Raw genomic sequence first — 24,251 nt, forward strand, 5'->3', positions numbered from 1 at the left:
TAGATTGGTTTATTTACATTTAAAAAACCAGAAGCCATTCATTTACGAATGTGATTGAACTTTAGTTTGCATATTTAAACGTTCAGATATTAAGATTTGAATGAGGCAAAATACCATGCTTTTTCTCTCAAATATATTGTTATAATCATTTGTTTCAAATGTACTGTAATTATTTTCCGTATAAAAAGTAATTTGTTGTTCAAAAAGTCTTTTTAAAAACTTGAGTCTTGAAAAAGAGGGGGTCGTCTTATAATCAGTGCTGTCTTATATTCGGGCCAATACGGTATTTTAGTAAAAGAGAACAATTGTAGCTTATTAGGGCCTACAAGTCTTTATGTCCAAGGTTCCCAATAAACCCACATTGTGTTCCTTTATCAAATCAGTCCAGTTTTCCATCCTCTGGTTGGTAAGAGCAAAACATTTTACCTCCAAATGTTTTTGTCTTTTGCTATTCAATAAATTGAATACAGTACGAACTACTCTAGATGATGTTCGTTACTGTTTTAGAAAATCTCACAGCACTCCACCAAAGACGAATCCAGCAAAAGTGTGACTACTGAAATAATGATGATCAATTTATTTCAAAATGGACTCCGTGTGAATCTGAGCTGGTTTAACTGAATGCACAGCCAATTTATTCTGTCTTATTCCATCATTTGAATGGAAAAAATGAAGTACAAATGGACTCTTTTCTCAGGGTTTATGCATGACAAGTAAAGCTACTTGTCAGAAAAACACTGAAGGGAACAGCCGTTATGTCCAACTCAGCAACACTAGCGGGCTGATTAGCCGAGTTCGACCATTCCCTTTGAACCGACGCAGAGCGAGCGAGAGCCATCCGACTACTTCATTCCTATCACTAGCAATTTCCTCTCAGCTGCAGCATGGACAGAGGTTACGACCGCAGTGGGTCAGAGGTAGTCCGAACAGCAAGCTTCCACAGGAATATTACGATTAATATCTCCCAAAAAGCAATTCCTTCGATGAAACTAGTGGATACCATAGTTTTGTGGGATGACGCGCAAAAAAAAAAAAAAAAAAAAAGCAGACAGATGTTGAGGGGGATACAGGTACACACTGCACTTCAGATGTGCACAATTATTCACGGCTGACTGCTCTCTGAAGACACAGCACAGATCATTAACTCCATCCTCACATGCGCCAGCGTTTAATGAACACTCGCATGCTATATGATGTAAGGCCCAATCGTTAGGTATGGGCTGCACTTTATGGCCCATTTCAACTTCAGAGACTTCACCAGCAACCTTCCTGAATCCACATAGAAAACATGTTTCATATTTGTACCTAGTCGTCATGCATAAAGAAGTCCAATTTAACAGTTTTTAAGACCATTTGAATAAAATGTTACGGTTTTCATTCAGTCTTTTTTCAAAATACATTTTGAATAGCTCTGACATTGGAACATCTGATAAAATGCAAAATACCCATAATTGTTAACAAAATTTTAAATGGGGCATTAGTTTAAAATGTGACCTCATAAGGAAAACCAGTGTGACATCAAAACTATCCTAAATCATCTCAAATATCTTGGAGAATACATTTATTGACCAGTCATTCATATATTGTAATGTAAATGCCATAGGTTACATTGTCAACTTTGAAAACAGAATAAAAATTGCTGTACCACAAATAGATGCATTCTTTTTGGTTTTAAACCAAACATAACAATTTTAAAACGAGTGAAGTCTAATAATTACAATGAAAGTACAATAATACAATTTGCTGCATCAATGGCATTTTAAAGACCTTTAAATCTCATATATAAATTATTTTTTAAAGATAATTAAGGCCTTCAGTCTGAGTTGCATGGGGGCAGTGGTGTTCACTCTGCCCTCAAGATCATTCATCTCCAGTGTTGGAAACAACGTTATTTCTTCCAGTAACGGGATAATCTAACTAACAATTTTTTCCGCCATTACAACGCCGTTACTGTTACTGATGGTCAAAATCGGTGCGTTACTTACTCTGAATAAATTGAAGAAACTACCAGCCGTAGCGAGTCTACTCTGCTCTGTTTACTATTTTCATCCTAGACTTGGGGTGCGTTCAGGTTCGAGAATAGCGCACGTTTTGTTTTGTGCTTTTTCTTAGCAAAGATATACCACACAGGACGTGCTGGCACTCTGTTTCTTTAATAGCACATATAACTTCAACATTAACACAAACATCCGGCTCTCGGCAGGCCGTGTCTCTAACTCACTCCTGCATCATGTGAGCAAAACAATATTGGCGCCGTGTGCACTTTAGGGTGCCTCGGATATTTCTGTATCAGAATATTACAGCACGTCCTTCTTATGACTCCAGGCTGTTTGTCCCTGCTCATTCAATTAGACAATGCTTTCCAAAGCTTGCTAACGTTTCTGTTTTTGCTACACCTGAATGCTAGCCTCGTTCCCATCCCCCACTGTCAGCCAGCAAGAATGCTGCTTTCATCTTGAGGACGGCAGACGCTTTGACGGTGACGGGAGGAGCAGGGGGACGAGGCTACCTGAATGCACCACCTGGATGGATGTGATGGAAATGATTGTGATTGGCTGAGGGTTAGAGTCATGTGTCATGGTAAGCCAATCAGAGCCGGTGTTTTCACACACAAACCGGAACAGCGCATGCAGCAAACACAGACGCAAAACAGATGCAGAGGGATATGATGGCAGAGCATTCAGATGAAAAATTGTCCTTTACGAGGTGGAGATATAAACACTATTTCAAGACAAACTACAGTACTTGAAGTACAGTAGGCTATGTCTACTTGACCAGTTGTCTCAGGTTGTGAGAGTTAGATTTAATGGATTAAACTCACTTTATATTGTTTACTGCTGATTGTTATTTTATTATATTGTTTACTGTTTTATTTTTGTTGCACTTCAAGTGTAGGATAAATCTGTTGCTGGTGAGGTGCAATAAATATTACAAGGTTCTATAACACAACTACCTGTCTGTTCTTCTCTATTCAAGTGACTCGAATACTGCTCAGAAAATTTCAAATTCTTTGACATACAACAACTTCTTTTTAAAATAACGGAAATACTTACTTTCCCTGGTAACTAGTTACTTTTACTATAGAGTAATTCAGTTACTAACTCAGTTACTTTTTGGAAGTAGTGAGTAACTATAACTAATTACTTTTTTAAAGTAACGTGCCCAACACTGTTCATCTCCAAACGGTGACGCGTAAAGGTTAAAAATATCTGAAAATTTTTAGCTCAAAAAATGCTTTTATTTCATGGCAGGGAGAAAATTTTGCTCCAGATATGAAACTTGCAACTTTAAATTTGTTGTTGGTTGACAGAAGGCTTGCTCTTCTCTTCCTCCGCAACTAAACTACAACCTGTGCAGAATATGCAGTCAAAATTAATTTACTCTGTACATTAGGCCATTGCGCTCTCACACTGGAGTGATTCTCTATCTCACCAGATTAAGAGGAAGCTAGTTTGCATGAGAAAGTCCTTAGTGATTTGATTCATCAATCTTCTATCCCGCTGATCTTGTTCAGTGTTGCAGGGAACTGGAGGCCCTCCCAGCTGACACACACTTTGAGCTGGTCGGCAGTCAGTCACAGGTGACACGTAAATATACTACCTTTCACATTAACATTCTCACAAAAATTTCCACAGAAACATTCAAAACTTTGTAGAATAGACTCCCAGAGGAGTGAAATTGTTCTGACTTTTAGTTTTTCAGACTAATACTGCAGATGAACAAGCAGGGCACAAAAAAACCTAATTCTGACCTAATTCTGTACCTGCACTTTCATGGCCCTCCCTTTAATAAATGGCCCCCTCTGATGTGCATATGCTGCAGCAAGAATGTGCTGATGCAACACTGCTAACGCAACACTTTCCGCTAAAGGTTGAAGGAGACAGCTGCTGTGAGTCGCCACGATTAACTTACCACAAGTCAAACTCCAGTCTCCATTGTGGGTATCACATCCGTATCTCAATCAGCTGGACACCCGCTTCCTCCTCGGGCCAAAGGAAGTGATAGGTGGCTGGGTTTACCAATAATACACGACCTTGATGGGAAGAACAAACATACCAATAATTAGATGGAAACTGAGCATTTATCCTCTCCTTCAATCAAAGACAGAATTGTAAGATATCTCCAAAGGTACGTAAATCCAAAATTGAAATAAGTCTGGTCCCAGCACGTTGACGTTAACCCTCGAGGTCCTTACAGAAAAAAATCATTTTTGACTTTTCAGTCGCCAAACCAGTCAGCACTGCTGTCAGAGTTTTTATTTCGTCAAATACTTTCATAGGTCAATCTCTGAGTTTTGAATAGTGATTCATGCTTTAGCCTCACGAAGTCTAATGTCTGAGGATAGTCTTTATTCACCTGTTAGTCAGTCACTGGTTTCTCTCTTGTCTGTACGTGGGCCAAAATACCACTGTAGAGACTTGTATGTAACAGGTTTGCAAAATACAATGACAGCAACAGTGGTAGTTATGCTCATGCTAGTTATGCTAACTGATAAATGTTAAAACTTTACACATTAAACATATTACTAATCCAGAAAAATGTACAGTATGATATGTGATAATTAAATATATTTCACGATTCCATATCAAATGGATCAAGTTATAACAATGAAGGTTTTTTTCTGCTGTTACAGTAATCAGTAATGCTGCACTGATGGGTTGCATTTTTAATATAAATCTTGAGTTTTAAGTACAAATAAGTGGTTTTCTCTGCAGTGAGTGTCATTCATTACAAGGCCAATGTAATAGCTTGTGAATTCACCTTTTAAATTGAAAGTCTGTTTCAAACAGTAGAGAGATGAAAATTCACCTTATTGCGTCCACAGTCCCCACATTTTGTTTTTAATTCCAACCTCAGGTTTTGTTTCTTATCAATTTATTAATTATGGCACCTACATCTCATTTTTGAACATACCAAGACCTCACCAAACATTAAAAGAATAGACAAATTATATGCCGGTGGAAAATCTTGGATGTGTTTGCAATCTTTCACAGTTCAGTTCAGTTCAAGTTTGTTGTCCCCTAAGAAGGGGAAACTTATCTTACATCAGGTAAGCATACACAGAACACAACAACATATAACTCATACAAATAAAATAACACAGACTACAATTTAAAAATGCTATAGACAGCTTCGCATCTAAGTGCAAGAATTGACTCAATTCACTCATTTCCAGCTCCCATAAAATCATTGGGGATTACTGAATAAAAATAATTCACGGACACACCCCAGGCACCGAGTTAATTATGTCTTTGCTGTCACATAATTAATGTGTACAACATCAGAGTCAACCGGTTCACCTTTCTTAATAAATATGGAACAAAAAAATATTACGATAACATTAGACCATACCACACAAAGCACAAAATACATTTTTGCTTTATGGCTTTGAAAATCAAACATGGAGATACGGTAACTTATTATTGTTCTATTGGACAGGGAAACAAAACAACAAACGTACAATGTAGGGCACTTCATAATTGAAATGGGACCATTTTCTGAACACAGGTAATGTCAAGGGTCTCCAAACGACGACACATAGGGCTGCAGTGGGTGCAGGATTTCATTCCAACAAAAGCAAAACGACACCCTTTCACAAATCTGGTGTCTTACAGGTTGATTGCATTCAGGTGCTGTTTCACTGTATGCGCTCGATCGGTAGGAACAAATCCAGAACCCACTGCGGCTCATGAGGACCGGTTTGGAGACCCCTGGTTTATATTTAGTCATTTAGTATAGGGAGCACCCGCCGAACTCAAAACCTAGCACAAATATTCATCATGACAGAGAGTACAAAAACAAAAACAACACTGAAACAAACTGGGAGAATGCCATTTTGATTTGAAGGTGACCTTTTTCTCTGGAAATGGCAATTTTCCATTGGTTGAGATGAATGAATCCCCCCTAGGGATTTCAGACAAACATAATCAAATTTGAAGTAGGTAGACAGAATGGTTGATGAAAAATGCAAGGGTGGGCAAACCGGTCCTTAAGGGCCGAAGTATGTCCTTGTCTTTGTTCCAACTGATCCAGGAGAGAGAATTTAACCAATGAGGTTTTTGCTGGAACAAGAAGCACCTGACTGCGATCAACTGATTGAGCTTGCAAGACACCTGATTGGTGAAAAGGTTTCCTCTTGATTGGTTGGAACGGAAACCCGCACCCACTGCGGCCCTTTGTGGAATATTTTTCCCACCCCTGTGCTAAAGTTTGATATGGTGGGGTTCGCTAGTGACATTTGAGCACTCTGCATGGGATGAAAAAAAAAAAGGAAAATTCTGGAACTAAACTGCCTTTATGGGCATTAATATGTTTCAAATGTTAGCCATTAGAGGTGGGAATCTTTGGGCACCTAACGATTCGATTACGATTACGATTCAGAGGCTACGATTCGATTATCCATCCATTATCTTCCGCTTATTCCGGGGTCGGGTCGCGGGGGCAGCAGCTTCAGCAGGGAAGCCCAAACTTCCCTCTCCCCAGCCACTTCAGCCAGCTCCTCCGGCGGGATTCCAAGACGTTCCCAGGCCAGCCGAGCGACATAGTCTCTCCAGCGTGTCCTGGGTTGACCCCGGGCACCTAACGATTCGATTACGATTACGATTCAGAGGCTACGATTCGATTATAAATTGATTATTGATGACCCCCCCCCCCCGCTATTTGCTGCTAATGTTTTGTACATTAGTTACAAAAACTGTAAAAAAAAAAAAAAAAAAAAAAAAAAAAGCCTCGCAGGCTTAAATAAACGACTATTTCAGTATCAAGTTAACAGTTGAAAACAATAAAGAATATACTCAAATCCCCATTCTGTATCAGCAGCTTTAAACTACATTCAATTAATTTAATGTTGTGAATCAACCGTTAACGTTGTAAAAATTGCTCCTGTTATTCCATAATTTTCCTTTTGTCTACTTTCGACATGTGAAAGTTTTAAAACTATTTTAAAGATAGATTCAAGTCAATATTTTACCGATTTAGGAGTGTTTTAGATAAAAAGTTAATTAGGTTCGCTTGGAAGGTTCGCTACAACAGCCTTGCAGGAAAGTCTACTGCTTTAAGATGGTGGCCGTTTACTAACGCCCGCATCTAGCTTTCTCTACATGTGCTGCTATCGCCACCGAAGTCTATTTTGCATCTAGTCCTATATAAATATGATATCTACCTTAACATTATGTGGACGTACTTTGTAGCAGCTGCCGGCAGCAGTCAGGTATGTTGTTGTTTTTGTATCTCTGAGTTGAGCTAGAGCCGTGAGTTGAGCATTGGCATTACCCGAGGGGGGGTAATGACGAGCATGATGTTTAGCTACTCTCGCTTTGTTCGTCATTGCGTCCCGAAGACCGCGTGGCGCGCTGAGTGTGTTTTACTTCCGCTTTACTTGACATATTTCAATAATTGGAATTTGGTTGTGAATCGTTCTCGAATCTTCCACGGCCGAATCGTGAATAATCTAAGAATCGGAAATTTCGCACACCTCTATTAGCTATATCATACATTTTGAAAACCTGCCCCTTGCAGACAGTTTGAAAATATCTGAATTCTGACGCCCATAAATCTGTTTCGTTAATCATGATAGAATGCATTAAAATCAATGAAAAAACTATTCTGCGAAATGCCAAAGTAGCCAGCCATTTTGGTGGACTTTTGGCCAGTTCTAAGCGTCATATCTATACAAACTCCTCCAGGATAATTAACGCCATCACCACCAAATTGAACATAGCAGACGAGATAAATATGGGGGATAAAATATCTTAAATTCAATTTATAGACATCTTATTTTGACTTGCATTACAGGTTAGCTAGAGCCTATCAAGCTATCTTTGAGTGAGACGATAGGTACACATTTTCGAATGGTCGGCAACTAACTAAGAAGTCAGAGTACACCATAAAAAATCTGTCCAAGCACAGAAGAGAGTATGAACCCCACAAATGCTGAGCCTCAGAACTACGACACAAATGTGTTTAAGCACTTGGTTGTCATTGAACACGAGTCCTATTATTTCTGCTAAATAAATTGCATGTAAAATATTTTAACTTGGTTCAGCATCTGTTATAAATAGAATCCCCCTGTCCTGTAAATAGCCGACTCAATCATTTGATGAAAAAAAAAAAAATCCTCTCCACATGGGACCACTTTCACATCCATGACCTAGCCCTAGACAGTATTCCTGAGCAAGGCCAGCAAGATTCCTCAACACAAAGGAAGCAGTCATACAGTCATAATCTCATTGACAGAGCTTGCTCCTGCTTCCACTTGGCAGCTTTGGCTGCGATATGAATGTTGATCTGATTACAAAACAACAGGAAGGAAGCGAAAGCAGCGGGAGAGACAACAGTAAGAAAGAAAGAAAGAAAAAAAAACGCTTAGGGGATACCAAGACGATGAATGTGTGTCCCATCATTAATATTTCACTGCATCATTGTAGCTAAAGCAGAACAAAGCGAAAAAGAAGAGTGTGCAGAGAAGACATGATGAAAAATGCATCTTATTTTGACACAGCTTTAGAAAAGATCCAAGCAAAACAAAAGAAGGATGGAGTTACAATAGGCCAGATGAAGATGCAGGCCCTTGTGGTCTATAATTCTCTTATTCCCTGCTGAAAACCCGGAAGAGCAGGAACCTGTCAAGGTCACCAGCCTATACTTTCCCCTGCATGTCCAAGCACTGCACACAATTCGAGAGGGATTAGCATATGCCTCACACAGCAGCGGTATGCAAATACAGATATTAGCCAGCTAGTTCTATGGAGTATCAAAATGTATTCCGAAAAATAGGACCTAAGGCACATTGCCTTTCGCTATTCATCCAGCCAGTGAAGAATTTTTGATGTACAGTTTTGCATTTTTTTTTTCTTAGTATTTCTTCACTACACCTTGGCCACAAGTCGGTGCGGGCATGTCAAGGAATGAATGGGAAGGAAGTGAGAGTGTAGGCGTTGTAAATATCTCACACATTTCACAGTCTGACCATGCATCTATCTTTATACAGTACATGCTTTTGTGTGTCATTCACTCCTCCACAAAGATGAAGGAGTGATTTTGTTCCATATCCATTTCCAAGAACAAAGTGATTACCTGGCCTGGTCTGATAAGTCTAACGTCTGCTCAGGACAAGCCGGTCAATTAATCTCTAACATGGCCACCATTTACTGTATCAGACTTGATACATCTTTTCGATACCATGCACATATTATAACTTGCTCTTATATTTCCTACAGGCAAGGATGTGACATGATCATAAAAACCTCCATAAAGCCCAAGCATAGGATCCATGCCACAAAACATTGGGGGAAAAAAGAGTGATGATGAGTCATTGTCTATAATTTTCTTATTATGAGAGCATTGCACTACTCTTTATCCACAAGTGCCACTGACATGAAAATACAATACAGTATGGTTATTTCTTTATGAGAAATTTCAGTTACCTAATTAGCGGTTTGCCATTTGGTAGCACCTGAGCCGACTACACAGTAAAGCAAATGCCTAATTAGGCAATTAGTTATGTGGCAGAAACTCAATGTGTTGAGGCACTTAGACAATAAGGCTGCCGAACTTCTATGGCTAGACAATTAGATTGTTGTTTTTGTTTTTTGTTTTAATGAAAGCATTTTACACATGCACAGCAAGGAACGAAATGTACAAACCAATGGTACTGAGCAATGAAGTCACCCTACATACTCAGAAGTCATCTCTCAATGTTTGTTCTACTTTCTGTTGATCATTATCTTAAAATGTTTTGTATGACAGTAACAATCACGTATTTTCAACCACTGACCGCCGTTGGACCTTGACTATTTGTCTAAAATTTCAGGTTGTTCAACATGAATAAATCCTAGGACATAAAAATGCGAAAAGACACTTACAGAATTATAAATGTGAGGCCATTGATTCTCAGTCGGATTGGGGAATATGAAAATCCACCTCAGGGGTACTAAAGTTTAAATGATCAATGGAGTGACTACACCTCAAGTGTCGTAGTGAAGAGAGTTACCCCGAATTCACACCGCCTGCAGCTGCAACACGGTCAATTTCTACTGGTTGCGTTTGCGCTACGAATGTCTGCAGCAATCGGACAGAGGAAATCACGAGGGGTCTCACGAGAATGCGCAAATTCAGGCACAATATGTACTATGTAGGTCCCAACGTCAGACACTTGAGAATAAATGATGAGTAATAAGTGCAACTTTTGTTTTTTGTTGTTTTATCACGACACAAATAAGAAAATCTAAATTTTTAATCTTAATGGGTTTGTCTTTTTTTTTTTTTTTGCATGAGGACATTACAAGCTCATGAAAAAAGTAAATATTTTATCTGTTCATAATGATGAAAAGTATGGAAAATAAAATAGCTTTACATAACATTTCACCTCAAAGTGAATATAATAACCGTGATCGTCGATGATAAAAGTGTTTTATTTTGAAAGGAAACCCATAGTTTTTTGTTTTTTTTATTAGTCCTTTCCAGCACAGTGATACTGTTGTAACATCATGCAGTCCGGCTACGCTGTCTAGAAAAAATAGACTTCCGCGTCAAGCCTACCTGCATGTCATAGATGATTCCGCAGGCGGTGGAAATTGTCATATTGATTAGTATGCTTGCGAATACCTATGATGTCGTGAACGCAGCCAGTCTTGTTGCAGCCGCAGGCGGTGTGATTTACCCTTTATCGGTTGATCTACAATCTAACTGTCTTAGCTTTGGATAATTTATTTTATATGTTAAACATTATATTTTTCAATCTTAAGGGATAGAAAATCAATCAGTCATCCAGCAGGGCGCCCTCCACAAGAGTGGCTAATTGAGGTGTTGTCTTTGTTAGATGCTTTCAAGGTGTTCCAGGCAAGTCCAGTTGGAAAGACGCCTCTGGAAAAGACTAGAACATGCTGAAGGGACTATGTTTAACGGCAGGTATGGGAAGATCTAGATCTCCCACCGACTCAACTACAGGTAGGGAAGTCTAAGCATCCCTGCTTAGATTAATTTTCCGAAAAGATGGTTCATTTGATGGATGGTCATGAAATGTGTCATTATCATCATAATCAAGGAATGATTTGAGCAAAGGTGGCTGACGAGCTAATGTCATGGCAATCTACTTCCACGTTTTCCTCGAAAACAAATTTTACACTTGGTAAATGTAGTTCTTCTTTGGAGAATAAGTGCTTCCATAAATATTTAAAGTGAGTTGGTTTGCAAAGTCAATTCACATTCATCTGTCTGTATATCCAACTGCTCTTTCATCCATTCATCAGTCAATTCACCCATGAATCCATTCTTCTTTACATCTTACCTGAAACTAGGCTTTTACCGAAGCAAACTCCGAAAGGTAACTCAAACGTCCTTCAACCCTCGAGGGACCAAAAACAAGCCTTGGAGAGTCGATCAATTATAGATTTGACTGAAAGCATGCATATTGGAGGAAGTCACCTTTCTTTGCGCTTCATTTCCCAGATATTGACACTTGTAACAGCAATCTTTGAGTTTACCCTCGAGTAGACTAAGAAAATGTTAGGCCACTGTGGATTGGGGCGCGAAATCGATACTGCTAACATTAGTACCTTTCCTTTTGTTTCTAACAAGTTTTGACTTGCAAATAAGTACAATTGATGGTTTAAGTTCCAGGAGCAACTCCTTGTTTTACATGCTGGATTGGAAAGAATTCACAGACCAGTAGTGACTCATCAGTGGATGAGCAGAATTTCTTAATCAGAAAACATTTGAATTGTTTGAGATTGCACATAAGGGCATCCACAGTCAGATCGGACTCATTGCCAGCTGTTGCCATCGAACTAAAATGCATTACACGATTTGTCACTCGTACTGTTATTAATGCTGTTTGTCAGCATGTTAAGTGATGGCTTGATTTCATGCTAGATTGTTTGCAACTATACGCAGAGAAATAGCCATAGATTTTGTGGTTCTGCCTATTTGCAGGACACATTGCAATGAAATTAAAAAAACAGTAGGAAATATTCAACAAATGTCCCTCAAAGTTAGCCTTTGTGTGCTTAAATAGGTTGAGTGAACCTTTTTTTTTTTCATCTAAAACAGTATTGTACTGGAATGACCTGTTTAAAAAAAAAAGATCATAGCAGCACTAGGGGCAGAAATTGCTTTCCCTTAAAGAGCATACGACACCAGAAAAAAAGTCTTAAATGGCATTATTATGTGAATTAGAATCATATTTTGAGACGATTCGACCATATACAACAATTTAGCAAAGCGCAGATGACGAGAAATTAGTCTTTTAATCTGCCGGTTAGCCACGCCTACAATTATAGGGCTTTAGTGTCCCCAACAGGTGGATGACGTCAGCGGTAGACTAGGCTCATCGGTTTTACTATTCAGCCCATTGAGGGGGAATTGTTCAGAACGAGGAAAACGAGACGAAGAGAGCTGCAAAATGTCATTGTTTCAGTCTCTCTACTCCCAATATTTTTTACTGCGGTCAAGCCACCCTCCACTCGTTAAAACGAAGTCAAGCTAGCCGCCCCTCATTTGGATCATTGTGTGCATTACGGTAATGCAACGCGCTGGCTTCCTAATGGTGCAACTTGCTGTATTCATAATGGAACGCGGTGGCTGCCCATTTCCGCTGTCATTTCGCCTGATTTCAAAAATTGATTAAAAAAAATCTGGCTGATATCCCGGGACGTTTCCACTTCTGAGGTATACTAGAGTACCCCAAGACTCGAACTAAAGTACTCTGATAAAATTCTGATGTATCATTTCAAAATAAAAGTACTTTGAAAATTGCCAATTTTTGCTGTCATTTCGCCTGATTTCAAAAATTAATTTTAAAAAATCTGGCTGATATCCCGAGACGGTTCCACTTCTGAGCTACACTACCCTACCCCAAGACTCGAACTAAAGTACTCTGATAAAATTCTGATGTATCATTTTAAAATAAAAGTACTTTGAAAACTGCACATTTTTGCTGTCAATTTGCCTGATTTCAAAAATTGATTTAAAAAAATCTGCCTGATATCCCGAGACGGTTCCACTTCTGAGGTATACTAGACTACCCCAAGACTCGAACAAAAGTACTCTGATAAAATTCTGATGTATCATTTCAAAATAAAAGTACTTTGAAAATTGCTTATTTTGGCTGTCATTTCGCCTGATTTCAAAAATTAATAAAAAAAAATCTGGCTGATATCCCGAGACGGTTTCACTTCAGAGGTATACTAGACTACCCCAAGACTCGAACTAAAGTACTCTGATAAAATTCTGATGTATCATTTCAAAATAAAAGTACTTTGAAAATTGCCCATTTTTGCTGTCATTTCGCCTGATTTCAAAAATTAATTAAAAAAAATCTGCCTGATATCCCGAGACGGTTCCACTTCTGAGGGATACTAGACTACCCCAAGACTCGAATTAAAGTACTCTGATAAAATTCTGATGTATCATTTCAAAATAAAAGTACTTTGAAAATTGCTTATTTTGGCTGTCATTTCGCCTGATTTCAAAAATTAATTTAAAAAAATCTGGCTGATATCCCGAGACGGTTGCACTTCTGAGGTATACTAGACTACCCCAAGACTCGAACAAAAGTACTCTGATAAAATTCTGATGTATCATTTCAAAATAAAAGCACTTTGAAAATTGCTTATTTTTGCTGTCATTTCGCCTGATTTAAAAAATTAATTTAGAAAAATCTGGCTGATATCCCGAGACGGTTCCACTTCTGAGGTACACTACACTACCCCAAGACTCGAACTAAAGTACTCTGATAAAATTCTGATGTATCATTTCAAAATAAAAGTACTTTGAAAATTGTCAATTTTTGCTGTCATTTCGCCTGATTTCAAAAATTGATTAAAAAAAATCTGCCTGATATCCCGAGACGGTTCCACTTCTGAGGTATACTAGACTACCCCAAGACTCGAACTAAAGTACTCTGATAAAATTCTGATGTATCATTTCAAAATAAAAGTACTTTGAAAATTGTCAATTTTGCTGTCATTTCGCCTGATTTCAAAAATTGATTAAAAAAAATCTGGTTGATATCCCGAGACGGTTCCACTTCAGAGGTATACTTGACTACCCCAAGACTCGAACTAAAGTACTCTGATAAAATTCTGATGTATAATTTCAAAATAAAAGTAATTTGAAAATGGCTTATTTTGGCTGTCATTTCGCCTGATTTCAAAAATTAATAAAAAAAAATCTGGCTGATATCCCGAGACGGTTCCACTTCAGAGGTATACTTGACTACCCCAAGACTCGAACTAAAGTACTCTGATAAAATTCTGATGTATCATTTCAAAATAAAAGTACTTTGAAAATTGTCAATTTTGCTGTCATTTCGCCTGATTTCAAAAATTGATTAAAAAAAATCTGGTTGATATCCCGAGACGGTTCCACTTCAGAGGTATACTTGACTACCCCAAGACTCGAACTAAAGTACTCTGATAAAATTCTGATGTATAATTTCAAAATAAAAGTAATTTGAAAATTGCTTATTTTGGCTGTCATTTCGCCTGATTTAAAAAATTAATTAAAAAAAATCTGGCTGATATCCCGAGACGGTTCCACTTCAGAGGTATACTTGACTACCCCAAGACTCGAACTAAAGTACTCTGATAAAATTCTGATGTATCATTTCAAAATAAAAGTACTTTGAAAACTGCACATTTTTGCTGTCAATTTGCCTGATTTCAAAAATTGATTTAAAAAAATCTGGCTGATATCCCGGGACGGTTCCACTTCTGAGGTATACTAGAGTACCCCATGACTCGGACTAAAGTACTCTGATAAAATTCTGATGTATCATTTCAAAATAAAAGTACTTTGAAATTGCCCATTTTTGCTGTCATTTTGCCAGATTTCAAAAATTGATTTTAAAAAATCTGGCTGATATCCCGGGACGGTTCCACTTCTGAGGTATACTAGAGTACCCCAAGACTCGAACTAAAGTACTCCGATAAAATTCTGATGTATCATTTCAAGATAAAAGTACTTTGAAAATTGCCAATTTTTGCTGTCATTTCGCCTGATTTAAAAAATTAATTTAAAAAAATCTGGCTGATATCCCGAGACGGTTCCACTTCTGAGGTACACTACCCTACCCCAAGACTCGAACTAAAGTACTCTGATAAAATTCTGATGTATCATTTTAAAATAAAAGTACTTTGAAAACTGCACATTTTTGCTGTCAATTTGCCTGATTTCAAAAATTGATTTAAAAAAATCTGCCTGATATCCCGAGACGGTTCCACTTCTGAGGTATACTAGACTACCCCAAGACTCGAACAAAAGTACTCTGATAAAATTCTGATGTATCATTTCAAAATAAAAGTACTTTGAAAATTGCTTATTTTGGCTGTCATTTCGCCTGATTTCAAAAATTAATTTAAAAAAATCTGGCTGATATCCCGAGACGGTTCCACTTCAGAGGTATACTAGACTACCCCAAGACTCGAACTAAAGTACTCTGATAAAATTCTGATGTATCATTTCAAAATAAAAGTACTTTGAAAATTGCCCATTTTTGCTGTCATTTCGCCTGATTTCAAAAATTAATAAAAAAAAAATCTGCCTGATATCCCGAGACGGTTCCACTTCTGAGGTATACTAGACTACCCCAAGACTCGAACTAAAGTACTCTGATAAAATTCTGATGTATCATTTCAAAATAAAAGTACTTTGAAAAATGCCCATTTTGGCTGTCATTTCGCCTGATTTCAAAAATTGATTAAAAAAAATCTGGCTGATATCCCAGGACGGTTCCACTTCTGAGGTATACTAGCCTACCCCAAGACTCGGTCTAAAGTACTCTGATAAAATTCTGATGTATCATTTCAAAATAAAAGTACTTTGAAAATTGCACATTTTTGCTTGTCATTTCGCATGATTTCAAAAATTAATTCAAAAAAATCTGCCTGATATCCCGGGACGGTTCCACTTCTGGAGTATACTAGACAACTTGAACTAAAGTACTCTGATAAAATTCTGATGTATCATTTCAAAATCATATCTGCCTCATAGTTCTGAGAACAAGGTTCAAGTCATGGCTCCAGCCTTGCTGTATGACACTTCTAAAACACAGGATTGGTGAAAAGGTGTCTCCTTGTCCAGTAGGAGTGAAATCCTCCACCCACTGCGGTCCTTTGTGGAATTAGTTTGGTGACCGCTGATCTAAAGTCAGTGCGCCGCCAGCGGTGGCCACGGCCACCCCTATAAATTGGTTGGCCACCCCACTGGCCACCCCGCTTGCCAGTATATCGTTGAATTGTTGTAGCATCAGTTATGCATTTCATCCCAAATGAATGCATTTATTTTGTTTTGTTAAATGTAGGGCTGTCATATTTATCGTGTTAATGGGCGGTAATTAATTTAATTAATCACGTGAAAATATTTATCGCAATTAACGCATTTGCGGTAGGACTCATTCAAGCATTGCCGCAAACACCCTACAATGGCGCCGTTTTACTTATATACAGAGAAAAGAGGCAGTGTCAAGTGAGTGGAGTAGATACAAGCATTCATTGGGGCCGTGCGTTTAATTGCCAAAAGCTTAGTCATCTCTCCCACAGCAACTATAAATATTGTGGGAAGCAACGTGGGGAAGAATGACAGGAGTTGATCTTTTTCTTACGCAGAGAAGATATAGCATTTGCAGGCACCACACACAGTCATGGTTGCACCACTTCCCATCATGCATTTGGGCAGGACAGTTAGGTCGCTACAGTAACATTTACTGAAAGCTCAACAAATACACTAGATGGCAATATTTAGTCACAATATACAAACTCACATTTATCCTTTAAGAATTACAAGTCTTTCTACCTGTGGATCCCTTTCACAGAAATAATGTTCATAATGTTAATGCCATCTGGTGGATTTATTGTTATAATAAAAAAATACAGTACTTATGTACAGTATGTTGAATGTATATACAGTGGGAAGAACAAGTATTTGATACACTGCCAATGGGTTTTCCCATTGACTGTGTATTAAATACTTGTTCTCCCCACTGTAGCCGTCTTGTCTTATCTTTCCATTTCAACAATAGTAATAAAAAAATAAATAGGAGTAATAAAAATTTTCAACAGAAAAATATGGCATATTTTAGAGGTGGTTTGAATTGCGATTAATTATTTTTTAAGCTGTGATTAACTCAATTAAAAATTTTAATCGTTTGACAGCCCTAGTTAAATGTACACCTTATGCCTAATATATACATAACACAATAAAACAGAATTGTTGTGGAACTTAAAATGTTGACTGGCCAGTTATGGACAATGCACATTAAATCATTAGTAGCATCAAATATTACACAATACACCAAAGTATATCAGTAGCCGTGTCCTTAAGTCTTTCTGATAGTTTTCTCCTGACCTTTGTACTGCAATAATATAATGAAAACCTGAAATTATGGCTTTTAGTTTTGGCCACCCCAAGATTTTAAGTGGCCCCATCTGGCCACCCCTATCAAAAATTTCTGGAGGCGCCACTGTCTAAAGTCCCTTTTGAAAAGCGAGGACACTATAATTTGCATACTTTGTATGTTATCCGAGTGTGTGTATCACACATAACATAAAAATACATGATATTCCAGTGGTGAATGATATGTTCTGATTTTTAATTTAAAAGCCTCAAATATAAAAGACAGCAATTTATGCATATATCCTTGTCTAAAGTTCCCACCCAACATAACATGACACCCAATGATGTTTTTATTTTGACTGCTCTTTGATCCAGGGGGATGGCTTCAATAAGTGGTACCATTAACAGCGCCTAGGAACGAATGAACAGGAGTTGAAAATTGCCAAAAGGAAACAATTATTATGCATTATATGTTGTGCATAAGCATGCTTTTTATGTGTCATTGATACATACATATATATATATGTATATATATATGTATATATATATATGTATATGTATATATATATATATATATATATATATATATATATGTATATATATATGTATATGTATATATGTATATATATTCATTGGATCTATCAAAGAACAGTCAAAATAAAAACATCATTGGGTGTCATGTTATGTTGGGTGGGAAGTTTAGACAAGGATGAATTCATAAATTGCTGTCTTTTATATGTGACACTTTTAAATTAAAATTCAAAACATCATTTACAACTAGGGGTGAAAGTGGGCCAGAACGGTCATGAACACAGTTCCGGTATAAGATTCAGGGCCAGAACGCAGTTCTGGTATTAAATTCAGGGCTGGAATGCTGTTCTGGTACACTCTGCTTTGATTCCGAAAATATGACGGCAACTGTCAAAACGCTATGTAAAAAAAAAAAAAAAAATGCTAAGCTGCCACACATGCCAAGAAGAAAACAATCTACCAACATCAGATTTACATACACAAGTGTTAACAACAAGCATAATAAAGTGCTTGTGTAGCGTAATCCGTGTGAAAATGCACGCAGCAAAGCAAAACGGCTGTACTCATTTATCCGTTCAATTGGCTGACATACTGACATGTTATCAGCAGAGGTAGTTAGCTCTGATTGGTACAAATGTGCATGTTTTCTGGAACAGCAATTAAAAAATTTAAAAAAAAAAAAAGTCGTTGAATTGATGCGACAAAAAAAGGGCAATGCAACATAAAATGGATCAAATCTTTAAGAGCAACGAAAGAGTTGAGGAGGCTTATTTATCATATTTAGTTTTATTTGCTCTGATGGGGAGGTACAGAACATCTTAGCTGTCAATGTGCCCTTTGGACTTATATTTGTTCTTTTATTTTAGGCTACTGATTCATTTATTCATTCATTCATTTCATTATGATTTAAAAAAGTCAATGTTCAAACTATATTTCATTTCACTCTGCATAATATAGGTCATTTGTACTTATTTTTCTGAATGTACGTTACTTATATCTTTATTATCATTTAAAAATAAGTATTTGTTTACATTGACTTCAATTTTAATGTTTCCTATGTTCTTTACTAGTTAAAATTGAGATTTGGCATTTAGTATGTGAGGAAATAACGGAAAATAAAAATTAGAAGATGAAGGTTGGGGTTTTAGCTGTTTTTGTTAACTTTTATTTTGCATATCATTGAAAAAATACAATTTTGAATGAAAATCAGTTTTTGTATGTGTTATACAAATAACTGTGCTAAAACAGTTTTCTTTGCATTTCAGTAGTTTAAGAGGTTTGACCCCCCCCCCCCCCCCCCCCCCCCCCACAAAAAAAAAATAAATAAAATGAAAGAAAAAAATTAAATAAAATTTCTGGCTCCGTAGCGACCTTCACGTCGGGGAGTTCCAGCAAGAAATTCTAGCCACTTTCACCCTTGTTTACAACTGTAATATCATGTTTTTTTTTTTTTTTTTTTAATTCATTCATCCTCTTTGCTGGTTATCCTTACGAGGGCTGCCAGGGTGATGGAGCCTTTGTCAGTTCACCATTAACAGTAAGAAAGGTATACCCTGAACTTGTTACCAGCCGATTGCAGGGCACTATTAAACAAACATACGTACAATTTGGAGTGTTCAATTTGCCTTACATGTTTGTTTTTAGGATCGTGCAAGGAAACCGTAGAGGGCCATAAAAAACAACACACACACGGATAACATAGAAAGTATGCAAATTGTAATGTCCTCGCTTTTCAAAAGGGACTTTAGATCAGCGGTCACCAAACTAATTCCACAAAGGACCGCAGTGGGTGGAGGATTTCACTCCTACTGTACAAGGAGACACCTTTTCACCAATCCTGTATTTTAGAAGTGTCATACAGCAAGGCCGGAGCAATGACTTGAACCAACCCTTGTTCTCAGAACTATGAGGCAGATATGATTTTGAAATGATACATCAGAATTTTATCAGAGTACTTTAGTTCAAGTCTTGGGGTTGTCTAGTATACTCCAGAAGTGGAACCGTCTCGGGATATCAGCCAGATTTTTTTAAATTAATTTTTGAAATCAGGCGAAATGACAGCAAAAATTGACAATTTTCAAAGTACTTTTATTTTGAAATGATACATCAGAATTTTATCAGAGTACTTTAGTTCGAGTCTTGGGGTAGTCTAGTATACCTCTGAAGTGGAACCGTCTCGGGATATCAGCCAGATTTTTTTAAATCAATTTTTGAAATCAGGCAAATTGACAGCAAAAATGTGCAGTTTTCAAAGTACTTTTATTTTAAAATGATACATCAGAATTTTATCAGAGTACTTTAGTTCGAGTCTTTGGGTAGTGTAGTGTACCTCAGAAGTGGAACCGTCTCGGGATATCAGCCAGATTTTTTAAAATTTTTGAAATCAGGCGAAATGACAGCCAAAATTGACAATTTTCAAAGTACTTTTATTTTGAAATGATACATCAGAATTTTATCAGAGTACTTTAGTTCGAGTCTTGGGGTAGTGTAGTGTACCTCAGAAGTGGAACCTTCTCGGGATATCAGCCAGATTTTTTTTTATTAATTTTTGAAATCAGGCGAAATGACAGCCAAAATAAGCAATTTTCAAAGTACTTTTATTTTGAAATGATACATCAGAATTTTATCAGAGTACTTTAGTTCGAGTCTTGGGGTAGTCTAGTATACCTCTGAAGTGGAACCGTCTCGGGATATCAGCCAGATTTTTTTTAATCAATTTTTGAAATCAGGCGAAATGACAGCAAAAATGGGCATTTTTCAAAGTACTTTTATTTTGAAATGATTCATCAGAATTTTATCAGAGTACTTTAGTTCGAGTCTTGGGGTAGTCTAGTATACCTCAGAAGTGGAACCGTCTCGGGATATCAGCCAGATTTTTTTTTATTAATTTTTTAAATCAGGCGAAATGACAGCCAAAATAAGCAATTTTCAAAGTACTTTTATTTTGAAATGATACATCAGAATTTTATCAGAGTACTTTAGTTCGAGTCTTGGGGTAGTCTAGTATCCCTCAGAAGTGGAACCGTCTCGGGATATCAGGCAGATTTTTTTTAATTAATTTTTGAAATCAGGCGAAATGACAGCAAAAATGGGCAATTTTCAAAGTACTTTTATTTTGAAATGATACATCAGAATTTTATCAGAGTACTTTAGTTCGAGTCTTGGGGTAGTCTAGTATACCTCTGAAGTGAAACCGTCTCGGGATATCAGCCAGATTTTTTTTAATTAATTTTTGAAATCAGGCGAAATGACAGCCAAAATAAGCAATTTTCAAAGTACTTTTATTTTGAAATGATACATCAGAATTTTATCAGAGTACTTTTGTTCGAGTCTTGGGGTAGTCTAGTATACCTCAGAAGTGGAACCGTCTCGGGATATCAGGCAGATTTTTTTAAATCAATTTTTGAAATCAGGCAAATTGACAGCAAAAATGTGCAGTTTTCAAAGTACTTTTATTTTAAAATGATACATCAGAATTTTATCAGAGTACTTTAGTTCGAGTCTTGGGGTAGTCTAGTATACCTCTGAAGTGGAACCGTCTCGGGATATCAGCCAGATTTTTTTTAATCAATTTTTGAAATCAGGCGAAATGACAGCAAAAATTGACAATTTTCAAAGTACTTTTATTTTGAAATGATACATCAGAATTTTATCAGAGTACTTTAGTTCGAGTCTTGGGGTAGTCTAGTATACCTCAGAAGTGGAACCGTCTCGGGATATCAGGCAGATTTTTTTTAATTAATTTTTGAAATCAGGCGAAAGGACAGCAAAAATTGACAATTTTCAAAGTACTTTTATTTTTAAATGATACATCAGAATTTTATCAGAGTACTTTAGTTCGAGTCTTGGGGTAGTCTAGTATACCTCAGAAGTGGAACCGTCTCGGGATATCAGCCAGATTTTTTTTAATTAATTTTTGAAATCAGGCGAAATGACAGCCAAAATAAGCAATTTTCAAAGTACTTTTATTTTGAAATGATACATCAGAATTTTATCAGAGTACTTTAGTTCGAGTCTTGGGGTAGTCTAGTATCCCTCAGAAGTGGAACCGTCTCGGGATATCAGGCAGATTTTTTTTAATTAATTTTTGAAATCAGGCGAAATGACAGCAAAAATGGGCAATTTTCAAAGTACTTTTATTTTGAAATGATACATCAGAATTTTATCAGAGTACTTTAGTTCGAGTCTTGGGGTAGTCTAGTATACCTCTGAAGTGAAACCGTCTCGGGATATCAGCCAGATTTTTTTTTATTAATTTTTGAAATCAGGCGAAATGACAGCCAAAATAAGCAATTTTCAAAGTACTTTTATTTTGAAATGATACATCAGAATTTTATCAGAGTACTTTTGTTCGAGTCTTGGGGTAGTCTAGTATACCTCAGAAGTGGAACCGTCTCGGGATATCAGGCAGATTTTTTTAAATCAATTTTTGAAATCAGGCAAATTGACAGCAAAAATGTGCAGTTTTCAAAGTACTTTTATTTTAAAATGATACATCAGAATTTTATCAGAGTACTTTAGTTCGAGTCTTGGGGTAGGGTAGTGTAGCTCAGAAGTGGAACCGTCTCGGGATATCAGCCAGATTTTTTAAAATTAATTTTTGAAATCAGGCGAAATGACAGCAAAAATTGGCAATTTTCAAAGTACTTTTATTTTGAAATGATACATCAGAATTTTATCAGAGTACTTTAGTTCGAGTCTTGGGGTACTCTAGTATACCTCAGAAGTGGAAACGTCCCGGGATATCAGCCAGATTTTTTTTAATCAATTTTTGAAATCAGGCGAAATGACAGCGGAAATGGGCAGCCACCGCGTTCCATTATGAATACAGCAAGTTGCACCATTAGGAAGCCAGCGCGTTGCATTACCGTAATGCACACAATGATCCAAATGAGGGGCGGCTAGCTTGACTTCGTTTTAACGAGTGGAGGGTGGCTTGACCGCAGTATATTTTTACAGGATATTCTTTTTATCCAAGTATTTTCCCCAATAGCTATATAAATGGCTTGAGAAGGACCAGTCAGCCCGTCGAGGGGGAACTATTCACAATGAGGAAAACGCGACGAAGAGAGCGGCAAAATGTCATTGTTTCTGTCTCTTTACTTCAATATTTTTACAGGATATTCTTTTTATCCAAGTATTTTTCCCCAATAGCTATATAAATGGCTTGAGAAGGACCAGTCAGCCCGTCGAGGGGGAACTATTCACAATGAGGAAAACGCGACGAAGAGAGCGGCAAAATGTCATTGTTTCTGTCTCTTTACTTCAATATTTTTACAGGATATTCTTTTTACCCAAGTACTTTCCCCAATTGCTAAATAAATGGCATGGTCATGACAAATAACTTGTGCTAAATGGAATATAAAATAAGAAAAATCCATTTATTCAAGACGACATGGCAAAATTACTCCATAATGGTCAAAACAGTCGACTTTACCTTTACTGTCACACCTGCCGAACGATATTTTATGACACCTAAATCGGACATATGTCATTTCCCTTCCCCGGCTTCGGAGAATGCAAACAGACCAGAAGGAGTGACAGCTAGCCGACATGCTAACCCGAACCGAGGGATGTTTCAAAGTCTTCGAAGTGGAAAATCACACATAACTAGCCTGGATTATTTGACATGACGACCCGGTTGTCGAGTTTCTTTGCGGATCGGCAAACCGCCCGGCGGAGAGCAATTTACAGTTCGTTCCCTGGAGGAGGGTGGCTGGAATTGTTGTGTAGCTAACGTGCTAACAGCTAACTGCTAATGAGCGTGAGGATAGCTTTTTACATGCCTATCAATGATCAAACGTAAGTAGTCCTTTATTTAAAGGAATTTTATAGTGTTTACTTTGTAATCACTGTATTCGTATTTGACATAATACAAAACAAGATGTTTACTCACTTCCTTGTAAGTCCAATGGTCCCACAGTAAATATCAACGGTGAATGGGAACCTTTTGAAACTCCAAAAAGGCGCATACGCCTCTCCCGCATACAGAATGATTTTTCTGCAGCCGTTTGGCTGGCGTGATGCAAAAAATAAAAGTATTAATCCGCAAAATCAGCTGAATCCTTCGTCCTCATACACAACAGTACACTGTAGCGTGAAGAGGACGTCTTCTACCGTACACGTCACAGCGCCCTCCTCCTCAATGCGAGACCGAAGCCGGAAGTCACTCATTTTCCTGGCGCGGGATTCAAAAAACTAAATAAATATAGCGATCGCTTCCACACACATCCAAGCGGTCCATATCATTCAGGAGCATAAAATACCGCGTGTATTATGAAATAAACATGCTTTTTCGTGTCACAAGCACTTTAAAGTAGCTACACACTGTACAGCAGGGGTATCCAACTCCAGTCCTCCAGAGCCACTATCCAGCTTGTTTTCCATGT

General features: G+C 37.4%; 1 protein-coding gene across 7 annotated transcripts in view; it reads right to left on the reverse strand.

Moving 5' to 3' along the window:
• Positions 1 to 24,251, reverse strand: part of lrfn1 (leucine rich repeat and fibronectin type III domain containing 1) — a 294,461-nt gene that overhangs the window by 59,808 nt on the left and 210,402 nt on the right. For all 7 annotated transcript variants that reach the window (XM_057839201.1, XM_057839196.1, XM_057839197.1 and 4 more), the window contains one exon: positions 3,913 to 4,033. The gene's annotated coding sequence lies outside the window, so the exon portion shown is untranslated. The remainder of the gene's footprint in view (positions 1 to 3,912; positions 4,034 to 24,251) is intronic.

This window comes from Corythoichthys intestinalis, chromosome 6, assembly GCF_030265065.1.
Source record: "Corythoichthys intestinalis isolate RoL2023-P3 chromosome 6, ASM3026506v1, whole genome shotgun sequence".
Classification (NCBI taxonomy): Eukaryota; Metazoa; Chordata; class Actinopteri; order Syngnathiformes; family Syngnathidae; genus Corythoichthys; species Corythoichthys intestinalis.